At 42.6% G+C, this 14,099-nt stretch overlaps 1 protein-coding gene across 3 annotated transcripts in view; it reads right to left on the reverse strand.

Moving 5' to 3' along the window:
- grid1b (glutamate receptor, ionotropic, delta 1b) overlaps positions 1-14,099 on the reverse strand; it is a 357,735-nt gene that overhangs the window by 269,805 nt on the left and 73,831 nt on the right. The gene's annotated exons all lie outside the window — the stretch shown is intronic.

Genomic DNA, 14,099 nt, shown 5'->3' on the forward strand with positions numbered 1-14,099 from the left:
GGTTTAGAGCTCCAACAGGACCGGGTTTAGAGCTCCAACAGGACCAGGTTTAGAGCTCCAACAGGACCGGGTTTAGAGCTCCAACAGGACCAGGTTTAGAGCTCCAACAGGACCGGGTTTAGAGAAACAGATGTTTTCTCAGTTGCTGAAAACCAAATACCATCTTTTATTTTGGTATTTTTGCAGTACATTTTATGCACGTTGTCTTGAAACCAGAAGTCGGAGAACACCATTCCTGATCAGATAGATTTTTTTGTTTTTCTAAAGCTGCAGGATGAGCAGTGAATCAAAATTTGTGAAAGAAATGGAAGAATAACAAGCAAATAATAACGGTTATTCAATAATTATGGATTGGCTGTTTGTTTTTGCGGCTGCTCCCTTTGGCACCATGAACAACAACATTTGATTTAAAATTGTTTCCAACAATAAGCAGGAAAATTATTGTATTCTTTACACACCAAGGTCCTTTTATATTTTTAAAAGCATCATTCTGTTGGTTTTCTACCAGTTTATCCAAATGATTGCACACTTCAGTAAGGTTTTATTTCAGACCCTATAAATTTACACACAGAAACATAAATAATTGTACAACGTGTGTTTTCTGTTGTCCTACAGGTAATCCTGACTTCACTGCAGGATTAAGATTAATGCTGCGTAACTAAGAAGCTTCAGGTTCAGTTCCAGCGAGGAACCAAACCGAAACCAACAGGACTTCAGTATTTTATTCGTTCAGACGTTGCTTTAAGATCTGCTGAAGGAAGAAGTTGAGACAGATGTCAGTTGGTTTCATCGATCAGATCCTCAATCACTGAAATCCAACTCGTCAGCAAGTCAACACACTGGTTGGCTAACGGGGCTCTCTCAGGGGCATTATGGGATTGCTAACCACCATTTTAACACCGCCAGCTGGAGCTCTTCCTCCTCAGACAGAAAAGAGAACGAATAATTGTTCTAATCTTTTCTGTGTTGAATTAAACTAGTAACATGGTCTGTATGAGGACTTTTATTGAGTGGGTGATCCATTTGTTCAGGGCTAACTGCAGCAGAGCAGTCTTTCAATGATTTTTTATTTTACTGATTAATTTTTATCTGTTCATTCTTTTAGGAGCACAGTTCTTTTTCCAATCTGCTCAGAAAAACAAGTTATTTCTGCAGATAACTCCTGTCCTTGAAGTCGTGTGGAGCAGCTGAATGAAACAAGTCAAATCATTCTGGAAACATTCATTAATCACCAGAATGGAGAACGTGAGCTTTAGTTTTCTTTGCTGAATTTACAAGGAAAAGATAAGAGCTTATTATTGCCGTCGTTGGGCTCTAATTATGATGGTTTCTTTGTACGCAGGCTGATGTCGAGCCTCCGTGTGCTGAGTCAGTCTGAGGTCTTAATGAGTTCACCTGCAGGTTGTTTGGTCCGTTTTATTTCACACCTTTCTTCTGATAAGTGCCGTTAATGAACCCGAGAATGCCGTCATGGATCATAAGCTGCTTCTTCATCAGCCCAACAGTTAAAACAGACACACTATGCTGATCTGCAGTTTCTACACACAAAGTATCCACGTTCATTACCGCCATTTCTTTAATGACTTTCCTTTATCTGCTCAAGTCAACTAGAGGTCGTTTTTTATGGACATTTTCAAACATTTAGCATCAGGGAGGAAAAGACGGGTAAGCTCAACGATAATTCTACTTCCTGTTTGTGATCAGAAGTCATGTGGAGGTTTTGTGGTTGTGCGAGCTGAGATACAACAGGACATCAAGGCGATGACATCTGGTGAGACTGACTCGTACAGACAGGTATCATCTGCATATCGAAGTCAGGAGAAACCTCAGAAACAGGCGACCAGGTCTGAAGAGGAGGTCTACGCTGCAGAAACGAGTCCAGATGGTTCAGTGGGGTGGTTTACCCCAGGTTAAGATGTTCCTCCTTCAAACTGTTCAGCTCTGATCACTACGGACCCAGACATCATGGGTACGAGACGTTGTCTGCCACAGGTTTCCCATCCATCTTTAAAGCCACTCGCCTCAGTTAGGTGAAATGGTACCAGCCGGTACTAAAATCTGACCATCTGTAGATACTTTTAGGGCCTCTGTCACTCCAGAGTGGTTCCTATAAGACACAAACTAATCTGAACCATTGTGTAGTTATGTTTGCATGAAAAGAAATGTAATTTCACCATCTGACACCGAAGGTTCAAGAAGAAAAGACAAACTGACACCAAACAGATTTTATAAAGCAGGATCAATTCAAGGAGAAAATTTTAGAATAAGTCTTCAAACAGCTTATTAAAATTCTACAGCAGCATCAAATATTGATCAGCTGAACAGAAAGAAGATAAATAAAATACTGATGAAGCTATCTGAAAGCACAGCTTGCTGCACGGCTCAAAAAAAGCTGTGGTAAAAATGCATCACGTTGATGTCTAAATCTGACGCTTTTAAAAAACAAAATATTTGTTTACGTTCCTAACAGCCAGAATAAATCTTCCTTTTACAGAAACTGTCGTTTATCATGCCTGGCTGATCAGGTAACATCATTTCAGCTCCATTATCAGGACATTGCAGATCTTATGGATCAGTGGAGCATCAGGAGGGTTGTTGTTGGAAGTGATTTCACCTGTTACAGTCACCGTGTCATAATGAGCTTTAAATCAGTGAAACTCATAATCTGATGGTTTGTCACGTATGAACGCCACTTAACAGAAAGGCTGCTTCTTATTTTTAACACCTTAAATTAAAAAGCTCCTTTATATTTGCAGAAGAACTTTGTTCCGTCAGCGGTAGCTTCATTCTGCAGATGAACTTCCTAAAAGCGCCGGTGCTGGGTTTGATTTTATTTGATCATTTCTGGGCTTTGGTGGGTCCGATCCCAGAGATAAAACCCCAGAATACATGCAGCTTTCAGGACTGATGATGACGAATGCATTAACGGCGGTAAACAACGAGCGCAGCCACCCAGCGCTGTGGCCGGTCTTCTGCTTCATTTGCATTTCAATCTCTTCGCCTGAGATCCTCGTGTTTACCCATTCTACCCTCCTCCTCCTCCTCCTCCGAGCTCATTTGTCTGCTCAGGAGGAAGATCAAGCTTTGATATGGAGGGCGACTCTGAGCCTCTCACTGCAGCTGATGAAGAGGACATGATGGTGAAAATCAAAAGAGAAAAGATAAATAAGGAAGGTAAAAGAAAAGCATGGAAGGAAAAACAACTTTTTTGTTGTTTACAGTTGTTACTAAAACACTAAATTATTGAAACTAAGAATTTAAATTTATGATGTAGGAATAAAGTAAATATTCTCACCTTCAACCGTCAACAAATTAAAATATTCAGATTATAAACCCTGACTGGTTCCAGCTCTGATCCAGAACCTCCTTTAGCAGCAGAACTCTGTACTGCTTTTCTGCAGGTTCCCAAACCAGCCACTCCATACACCCAGGTTTGTTTGTGCGGACTGATGTCATGTTTTAGTAGAAACTCTGAGCAGGTTTCAGAACAGGAAGCCACGATGAAGACCAACCTGTTTCTGAAACATTTCACCTGCTTTAATGAGCCCTCTGGGAAGAGTTTCATCTAATCCACATCAAGTCTGTTTAATCCCCACGAACACAAACACACAGACAGCGAGGAGCCTCTATCAGATGTTTGACCTCTGACCCTTTGAGAACCTGATCACAGCAGCAGATAACACCTCTCTGGTTCTGTTAAAGCTCAGGGGAGGAACGCTGAAAGTGGTGGATTATCCTGCATGTAAAGACAGATATTAGTATTAAACATAACCTTTTGACTCCGTCGGAGTGAGATTTATCCTCACTTTTAATGACAAACATCAACTACCAACGATTTAAATTCTTGTTTGCAGCCACTCCAGTCACCCTGCTGTGATAATCCTCAAGTATATTCATAATTGACTGTTTAACACTTAAAATATAATCAGTAAATGTCTAAGATCTGCATCTTCTGGTCTATTTTGTCCTAAAAAAAAGATCAGACAGACTCCTTCAGCACCAGCTGTCAATCATGTCTTTGATGTTATGTATGGAAGAGTTAATTAGAGTGGAAACAGATGAATGTGATGTTAATCAGAGCATTCATTCAGCTTATTTCAGCAAATCAATAGAGATACGTGTGCAGTAAGTGGTCTGAAGTGAACAGGAGGAGGACGGCTACGCTCTGCTGGGAGGTAATGATGACTAACTATAACATCATGCAAAATAAACAACTTCAACATGAAAATTTAAAACCAAAGTCTGTTTCCAGCTCCTTGGAGACGGAATGATTTTATTCTAATTCATTTTACATGAAAACAACAGCAGCTCTCACCTTTTTACAAACTTTAATAATGGTTCCTGATGCAGAAACACTGAATCATCTTCAGGACACTTTGGACATTTTTCTGTTTCCAGTTCTAATGATTTCAGATCGGGAACACTGAGCTCTGCTTGGTAGAGATGGATTGTAGACAAATGTTGGGGAGAAAATAAATATGCCAAAAAATGTCCTCATGGTCACCAATGGGGTTTAGTTTTCATTAAGTGTAAAACCTGGTCCTCTAAACCCGGTTCAGGTTGGACACTGAGACCAACCAGGCAACATTCAGTCTCCAACCACCAACAGTTCCCTTCTCCAGATGTTCCTGATGTTTCCAATACGTGTTCCACACATCCATCACCTCCATATGACCACTCCTGCACCTCCTGCTGAACTTCACCTCATTCAGGACTGACTGGACCTCTGTTGGGAATTAGAGCTATAAAAATATCATTTAATATGATTTTAACTTCCTGTGCTTGTGAGGTAAATAATTGACTCACTCGTCATCCATCATGAGTGTGAGAGTGAGATCTCACTCCTGAGCCCTGCTGCTATAAATAAAACCCACCGATCGGGTTTGAACGATCCCAGCTTTCATGTTGGCAGGAGACGAGCTGACCACGAAGCCTCGTCACGTCTTCCTTCTCTCAGCCTCACATCAAATCAAAACATTTTGTTTCTCTCTGCTTTCAACATTAAAAACTCACAATGACCTACTTCTTCTTACATCTCTCCTTTATTTAACTATTTCTTTCAAAAGCTTTAAATAGTGTCTGAATCTTCATCCAGATGACAGGCAGGAAGTTAAAACAGGTTATTTTAGGCTTTCAGTTCTTGGCCTCCATGAATAATTTAACTCCTGCCTTATTTTTCCTTCTTATTGTTATAATAAACAGGAAAAACCTCCTCCCCAGGTAATTTAAAGTGCAGAGAGTGGTGGGTCCAAACCACGCTTTGAGCTCTGCTACATCTGTCAGCGTGAGCCCTGAAAGTGGAAAGGCCAGCATCACACCTCTGCTTCATTATTTATCTGGCCTTTTATCCTTTTGTTGGCTTATTTATGAGACTCAAACTGGAGGAGGAGGAGGAGGGCGCAGCTCAGGGAGGAAGAGATGAGGACGGAGAAAAAAAGTGTTGAAAATGTCAGCTGAGGGGAAGCAGAGACATCATACTTCTGTTAATTCAGGAAAATATTTAAAGTCTGCAGTTTATGGTTGTTTCTGTTTCAGCGGCTAAAAGATTTAATATTTGCACATTTCCTGTAAATTCTTCTGTCCTTTCAGTCAAAGTCTAAACTTAACACTGGTTAGACTTTAGTTTAAATTTAAAATAATAACCTGTCTTTGTTTGGACCTAGTGTCAGGCATGGTGGTGGCAGCATCATGCTGTGGTACAAAGTGAGGAGGACTACCTCCAAGTTCTTCATCCTCACCTCCAATTAGCAGCTGGACCTAACAGGACCATGATCCCAAACATCAGAACCGCTCTCTGATTGGATGAAACATCAGAACCGCTCTCTGATTGGACAAACCAGGCTGACACTGAGCTCATTGAACAGCTTCCTCATCTGAACTGAACTCAACTAATTCTGCCAAGAAGAAAAACGATCAAATATCATTAATTTTTAATAATTCCACTCTAGAAGAAACCAGAAAACTCTGATCTGAAATCCATCCTGAAGGAAGAGGAGGAAACTGACTGCTGCTGGATTCAGAGAACAACAGAATCAAATCTCCTCTTTCTTCTGAAAACAACAAGTTCTGAAGACCCGATCCAAACCGGATCCATCCTGTGAATATCAGCTGTGACTGATCTCAGTTTGACTCGAACAAAAAGGTAAATTTGTCAAACATTGAGCCGCTGTACGCAGCAGAAATCTAAATATTAAAAAGCATGTATGTGAGCTCAAACATCTCTTCACGGTTAATCCTGTGACATTTATCAGTTTCTCTTCCCTCAGCGGGAGGAAAAAGTGCTCCATCAGGTGGAACTGCTGCTGCGCCTGAAAATACTGTAAATATTTAACAATCACATTTCTGCCCGGCTGAAAAGGTTGAGAAAACGATATAATCAGTGTTCGTTTATCTGCTTATCACCGATCACAGACTTTAATCTGAGGAGTAATCTCTGTTTGAAGATGCTAATTAAATATAAAATCCTTCTTCAGTTCCTGTTCAGAACAAAACAAGTCAGACTGAATCATAAATAAGGTAGCTTCTAATGTCCGGGTGGATCTTTTTTACACATATTAAAGTAAGAATCCATCAGCTGGTGTTTGAGGAAAGAACAGATTCAAACATTTACAGCAGGCTTCGTCTGCCTGTTTCTGATTAACAGCAGTGATTAGCTTATCAAGTTGTGCAATCAGGATCATCATACAGGACTCCATCTTTCTCACATACACACACACACACACACACACACACACTCCCGGCAGGTGGCGGAGCCTCATTATGGTGTAATGAGAAAATCACCTCCCCGTTTAATCATCATAGGTGTTTGGAGGACAGAAATAACTGAAGGAATTTGGTCCGTAGGAACTTCAAACCTGGAGTTTTGCTCTTCAGAACCAGTTTAACACCCAGAACCGGTTCTGCTCGGCTCAAAGGAACCTCTGAGGTTTTAAAAGCTTTTACATTTCTCACTGCGACTGCTGGGGACCACTAAGAGAAACAACGATGAGGAAATATGCTGATTTCTGAATCATGTTTGTAACTTGGCAGGAGCTGGTCCACACGTCACAGAAAACAGTAATCCAAGATGACAAACATGTGGAGAGGGACAACAACGGCCATCTTTAAACCCAAAGGAGGACGAGCTTTCTGATGAACTGAACCAGAATCTCTTCTTTTAAGTAAAGAAAAAGTCTTGGACAGTGTTTATATTTTTCCTTTCTGTCTAAAACTGAAAACATGAAATAATCATCAGACAGTTTCTGCTTCTGGTTTGCAGATGATAAAGAGTTGGAAAGCCCCGGAGCTTTGATGGATCATACACGACGGGTTTTTTTTTGTTCACCACTCACAATTTGGACTCCTTTTTCTTTTTCCCAACTTAAGTTTATCCAGACGTGTGTTGGCAGCAGAAGTTCTTCAATAAAACATGTTGCTGCTGCTGCAAACAGCTGAAGATCCCTCTGACCAAACTCCAGATCCCCCAAGAGTCCATCAGATCCCACAAACCTGCTCCCTAATCTCTCTGAAAACGACTCTGATAAAAAAATCCAAACAGGCAAATAAAAGCTTGAACAGCAGAACGAGCAAGGGACCGACTGGAGGCACCGTCTGGAGACAGGCTGCGTCCTGCTGGACATCGGCTCCAACGGGACCGGGTTTAGAGCTCCAAACAGGACCGGGTTTAGAGCTCCAACGGGACCGGGTTTAGAGCTCCAACGGGACCGGGTTTAGAGCTCCAACCTGGGTTTCACGTCTTGCTGAAAACTAAATTATGTCTTCGGGGACAGTTTTTAGTGAACTTGATCTGTAAATAATAATTCTTGATGATGATGTTTTCTGTGTAACTTTATATATAAAAGGTGAAGTTGTCTCTAAGATCCTGACCTTTAGACCCGTCAGGTTTTTAAACACACACAGGGAGTTTTAGGTGAATTTATTGTTTGTTTGTGATGATTTTTTATCCTCCCTGAGCTGAAGGTCCATCACCAAGCTGCTGGACTCCTGAGACGCAGGACTCGTCTTGGTGTCGGGTCGGGTAACGAGTCTCATCCTCATCTCAGACAGGAAGAAGTTTTCTCCCTTCCTGTCTGTGATCAGTCTGGTTTCTCTGCAGCCACCATCAGAACCAGACCAGACGCTGGCCTCTGAATTATTAACCACGGCGCCTGTAAACGGGACGCTTCACTCCGTCTTTCCTGGACTCCTGCAGGCGACTCGGTGAATCATTGAACAGGACGACTTCACTGAAGTCATTTCGCTGCCACTTGTCTTCCTCTGGAGCCTCAATAACTTCCTTTTTAGATCTTTATCCTTCTTTAAATGCTCCATTTTTCTGACTTTACTTTGTAAAAGGAAATAAATCCTGTGTTCCGGCTAACCTGCTGCAGTTTATATGTAGACAACTCATCTTTCCTGTTTTCTGCCCTAAACAGAATCCAAAACCAGGTTTTTTTTCCAAACAAAGAAGAGGACTTGATGAGGAACCAGTCTGACCCAAAATAAATCCACTTCACTTTGACAGGAAGTATTAAACTCTGAAGCAAAGTCGGGTGATTGGAGGAACATATGAGCCATCAGAGTCCAGACGGTTGTTAGAACCGGTCCAATTCAGACCCGAACCTGACCGAGTCGTAGCATGAATCCTCTCAGCTGCATCCACTTCATCATGAAGCCTGATATCTGAGCCAACGAGTTTTCTGCCCTCCAGCTTCTGATTGAATCTGATCCGTTCTGCTGCGACCGCCGGAACGTTTCATCCCAGGAAATAAGGAACTTTAGACATTCTCTGTTGTTTTATTATTATTATGTCTCTTTCACGAGCTCTGACTTATTAGGAAGGCTCTTCTTGAAGAAATTTATAAAAACTAAAATCATTTATTTTACCTTGAAGAACCCAAGTTTACACCTGAACCTGATCAAATAACCGACTTGGAATCAAACATGTTCTTCAGCCTGAATTTGAGAACGTTCACTGGTCTGCACCCCCCCCTCCAGATGCCCTCGTCCTCCAGAACCCCCTCTTCTTCCAGACTCCTCTTCCTCCAGCCCCCTCCTCTTCCTCCTCCTCCCCCCTGTGCAGCGTCGTGCAGAAACCGGAGGATTTATTGCGTCTCTGAGGACGAGCAGAACATGTTCCGTGTTTCTGCTGCAGAGATTCAGTCTCAGTGTTCCTGTTCTCCTTCCTGTTGTTTCTCTGTTCGGTGTCATTAACACCTTCCTGCTCTTTGTTTTGTCTCTTTCTATCCATTCTGTCTTTGCTTCTTTGATTAACTCAGTTATTCGAGTCATTTTTCCAAACATAATTCAGTTTGGACATCTTCATCCTCTTCATCCTCATTTCCGAGCTCTTAATCAGATTCCAGGTTTGCTATTTCAAGGATCGTTTCTTTGTGGACCTTCTGAGGGTGATTTGTGTTTTATGGACAGGAGGAGGACGGAGACGCTGCAGATGTTTGGTAGCTAACAGAAGCTGTCAGGGAACCAGCAGGCTGGAACGTCAGAAGATGATGGGTGAAAAATGGACACGTTTCCCTCAGTGCTGCTCGTCAGTTTGCTCCATTTCCATTAACTCTAAATACAGTTTTCTCTTATTCTAAAGACCTTTTCCCCCTTTTAGCAGTTTGTTTTTTTTTATTCATCAATCAATCTGACCTGAACCCTCCGTGGTGCCGTGCAGCAGGAGGGTTCGAGCTCCTGAGCTCCTGATGAGGAATAACTGAACGGAGGTTTCAGATCTTTAACAGGTTTAAATGATGACAGGATGGACGGATGGAGGATTTTTGGAGATTTTAACCACCGAAGGTTCAGCTTGGAGTCTGAGGATGTCACTCTGACTTCTAAGCCAATTAAACATCACAACTCTTTAGTTTTTCCACCTCCCACAGTTCATGCATTAAAACGCAGCATTTTTCAGCTCCCATCATTACAAAAAGGAGCTTCAGAGAAGAAAGATGACGCATGTTGGAATTTTAAGCTGTAGCTGCACTGGTTCTCTCATATTCCTGCTGAAGTTTTCCTCTCTCCTAACCCAGCCTCTTTTCCATCGTCTGTCCTTCCTCTCCTCCCTCGTCTTCGTCCTCTCAGAGGTTCGGCTGTGTTCAGAATAAAGCCATCAAAGTGTGGACTGTCTCGCTGTGGGCCCGAGGACACAGTTTGTCTTCTCAGGGTTTGGATGAGTTTAAAATGTTTGAATGTGGCTGAAAGTCAAACCTCAGACATGTTGGAACCACAGAGAGATCAAAAAGCAGCAGGAGCTCAGAGTTCCTAATTAAACTGAAACTAAAAACTGAATGAAAAGTGTTTTTATATCAGGAAGATCATCTGTCTCAGCTTCCTTTGCCTTGGTGAAGTAAAACATTCTGCTTTTAACAAACGATGAAACGAAGAAAAGAGACGAATATTTACTGTTTGCCTCGTTAACGGATTACCTCCATAGGTCGGTAACCTGAACTACCCTCTGTGTGTGTGTGTGTGTGTGTGTGTGTGTGTGTGTGAGCAGAGGTTATTCTTTCAGCCTGGTGGGACGGTTCCTCAGCAGTCCTCACTGATTCACTCAAACACACCATCAATAACCCCCCTCCTCATAGGGTAATTGGATTTAAAATTAGAAATGGCCAACAAATTGATTATCAGGTCATTAGCCGGGCTGCTGCGAGCTGATTGGCTGTCGGTGAAGCGGCGCGGCTCTGATAACAGAGCTGAAACGTTCAGGCGTCACACGCCGCTGAGCTTATCAACCCGGTTAGATGTGTCCAGCTCACCTCAGGCTTTAAACTACAGATTACCAAAATAAAAGCACCAATAAAAAGGGATTTATTACTCAGATCTGAAGCTGACACTCAGCTGTTCCAACAGGTTTGTTTGTGATATTTATGCTGGTTTTCTTGGAGGAGTCTGTGCTTTACTAGAATTATTCCAGGAGGTTTAAATCTCATTATTCCATCTGCAGCCCAGCCTCTCAGGCAGTCAGGGTTAGGGAAATAATAACAGCCGCTAACTTCTGGGACCAATTTGTTCCCCGAAAAATATAACCTGGAAAACAGTTTAATCTGTTTGAGACCAGCAGGAGGAGAAGGTAGAAAATGGCTCACAAAGTTCACCCAGAACTCATGTGGAGACAGAGATTTCTTCTGCAGATTTCAGCCTCTAACACGGTCCTCTGGGAACCAGGGAGGGTGTGTGTGTGTGTGTGTGTGTGTGGAGTGGGGGAGGGGGGTGGATTGTCCAACTACCGATCACATATTGGTCTGATTTACTTCAAAACACTGTTTGCTTTACCTTCATGCAGGTGAACAAACATCTCTGTGTGAGGCAGGCAAACAGAGACCCCAACGACCCTCAGGAGGGAGGGGAGGGAGAATAATCTGCATGTGAGTTCAGCTGAATAAACGGAGGATCTCATGCCGTTGGAACTGAGAAAACTCCCTGGATGAGAAGAGAAACGTCTTCAGCTACAGAACAGAAGTCCAGTTTTATTTTTTAAAACTCTCAAACCTTCGTCTTGAACATGGAAATCTATTGTTTCAGTGTGAGAAGGACCCACAGGGCTGACCCCCCCCTCTGAATCACAGAAAATAAAATCAGCTCCTGCAGCAGGACGGTCATTAGGACAGATTATTCTTCACTTATTCTACATCCGATTTAATTTGAGCGTCTACATGACCTCAAAATGAGCTTAATGTCACATCAGGATTCAAACATGCCTTTCCAAATTAGGTAAAAATGCAATAAAAGTTTCAGAGAGGTTATCGCCTGCCCTGCACACCTTCACCTGAATAATTTATTCTTCAGCTCCACAGATTAAAGTGTGAACTTCTGCTCACAGAGGGGATTATGGTACTGGTTTCAGGCAGGATTAGACTGGACATTATCACACAGGGAGGAGGGATAAAGAAACACGCCACCGCAGCCCAAAAGCCTAATTTGTTCTGAGGCGTCCTGCATGTACGAACATGTTATAAATCTTACTAATGAGAAGAGCAACAAGAAAAAAGAAGCAAACAGAAGTGAGAGGGAAGGAAAGATACAAGCCGGTCAGAGGAAATTAAAGAGCAAGAAGAAAATGAAAAACAATGAAATGTGGAAGGAAGAGAGAAAATATGTGTGCTGTAAAATCAGGTGGGAGGAAATAAAGCTGGAGATGCTGAGGACGAGAGGAAGACGAGAAAATATGAGAAGAAGAAGAAGAAGAAGATCCTGGGGGGGAGGGGTTAGTCTGAGAAAACAAACCGAAGGTCTGCTCATGTCTCTGACCTGCATGGAAACTGAGGCAGCGTGTGAGGAGCTTTAAAGAGAACCTGTTCTGCTTCCTGGACCCAGTCAGGATGGGTCTGTGGGTTCTACAGAACATCTTCATCACATTTAACACACAGAATCATCCTCAGATATTCAGATTTCACCTGATCAGTTCTCAGAATGAGCCGTTTTAGGACTACGTCACTTTAATGCAAATTAGCTGCTGTTGGCCACGCCCCCCAACTCGGTGTCCTGCCTCAAAACATAAAAACTCTCAAGGATTAAACGCTGCGGATCTGACGCACATTTATATTGTCATCAATTATTAATCTGAGGATTCTGACTTTGGGACAGGGGCACTTAGTGGTTCTGAACCAAGTCGGACACAATCAGCGGGTCAGAACCCGACTGGTAGCGGGTCGGGACAGCGGCAGTAATCGGGTCAGAACCCGACTGGTAGCGGGTCGGGACAGCAGCAGTAAATGTTCTTTATTGCGGCCTTTTCCAGCAGACATTGTTCAGATCTGAGAACGTGGAGAACCACAGATTGTTCTGTTGCTCTGTTTGTTTCTACTCAAACGGATCAGAACACCTGGAGGATTGTTTCGTGCACAGAAGGAGAACGTTCCAACATTTGTCTGTAAATCAGCTGAAACAGCTCCATGTCTGCAGACTTTAACTGATCATTTACTGCCCACAGCCCATAGAGGCGGGTGATAGTGTAACTGTCTGTGTGTCTTTAATGAAACTGTTGGATATTAGTCTTAAAAGGGTCTCAAAACGTTCTCAGTTCTGTTTTTTTCTCCTCCTCCACAGTAATGGGAATAAAAACACCAATCTGCCGTTCTAACATTCATTCAAGCAGCTGCTTTCATTCTGTAACTCTGAGGAATCAGGATTAAATAAAGAAGAACGGCCCAAACAGCCAGACCTGCACCACCCACACCGTTACTCTGCCTCTCCACACACAGTATCCATTCTATCTAACTGCTGGTGACAGATCACACACACACACACACACACACACACACACACTGCTGCATCTGCAAACAGGGCCTGCTGAGCGCAGGGAGTTAATCATTCAGAAAATAATTAAACTCAATAAAGCAGAACAGATTGAATAAAGAGAAAAGTAAAAAGTGACGTAGAATATCTGATCAGGTCGCGTAAGAGGATGACAAACACACACACACACACACACACACACACACACCACGGTACAGCACAAATATCAGGCAGGTTGTACAGGATTTCTTGGAGAAATGCATATCGCCCGCCGCCTGAAGAGCTGAACATGTTTTAATCAAACCTACATAACGTGTGTAATATCCTAATGACTCTCAGCTACTACCACCCCAAACCTCAGCTCCATATCTGAAAACTGACGGCGTTTTAAACATGTTTCTGTTTGCTACAGTCAGCTGACTGTGGCAGCCATTTTTAATGTCACGGACTCCAATAATGAGTTGTAGACGACCATCGATGACCTGCTCACTGAGAGATGATCTGTTAGAGCCAGCTCCAAAGGCTGACATCAAACAAAACATGACTCAGCAGATTGGTCAATAAATCCATCATCAGTCACAAATAAAACGAACTCTTTAAACCTCAGAGTCGAGAGCGTTCAGACAAGAAGAGAGGAATCACTGAGGAGGACAAGGAGGAAGAGGAGCAGGCGATAAGCAGAGGAAGGCACCGACGGCCGACCACAATGTGTTGCCACAAGGTTAAGTTTTGATGTACTCGTGTGTTTGAAGAGGAAAAAATAAAAATGTCCGCAGCGCTCCGATGTAAAGTCCAAACAAAATTTTATTCCACAGTTTTGAGTCCTTACAAGAGCAGTAACGTTCTATGCTAACCTCTACAAAAACTACGGTTAAAAA

This window comes from Kryptolebias marmoratus, linkage group LG17, assembly GCF_001649575.2.
Source record: "Kryptolebias marmoratus isolate JLee-2015 linkage group LG17, ASM164957v2, whole genome shotgun sequence".
Taxonomy (NCBI): Eukaryota; Metazoa; Chordata; class Actinopteri; order Cyprinodontiformes; family Rivulidae; genus Kryptolebias; species Kryptolebias marmoratus.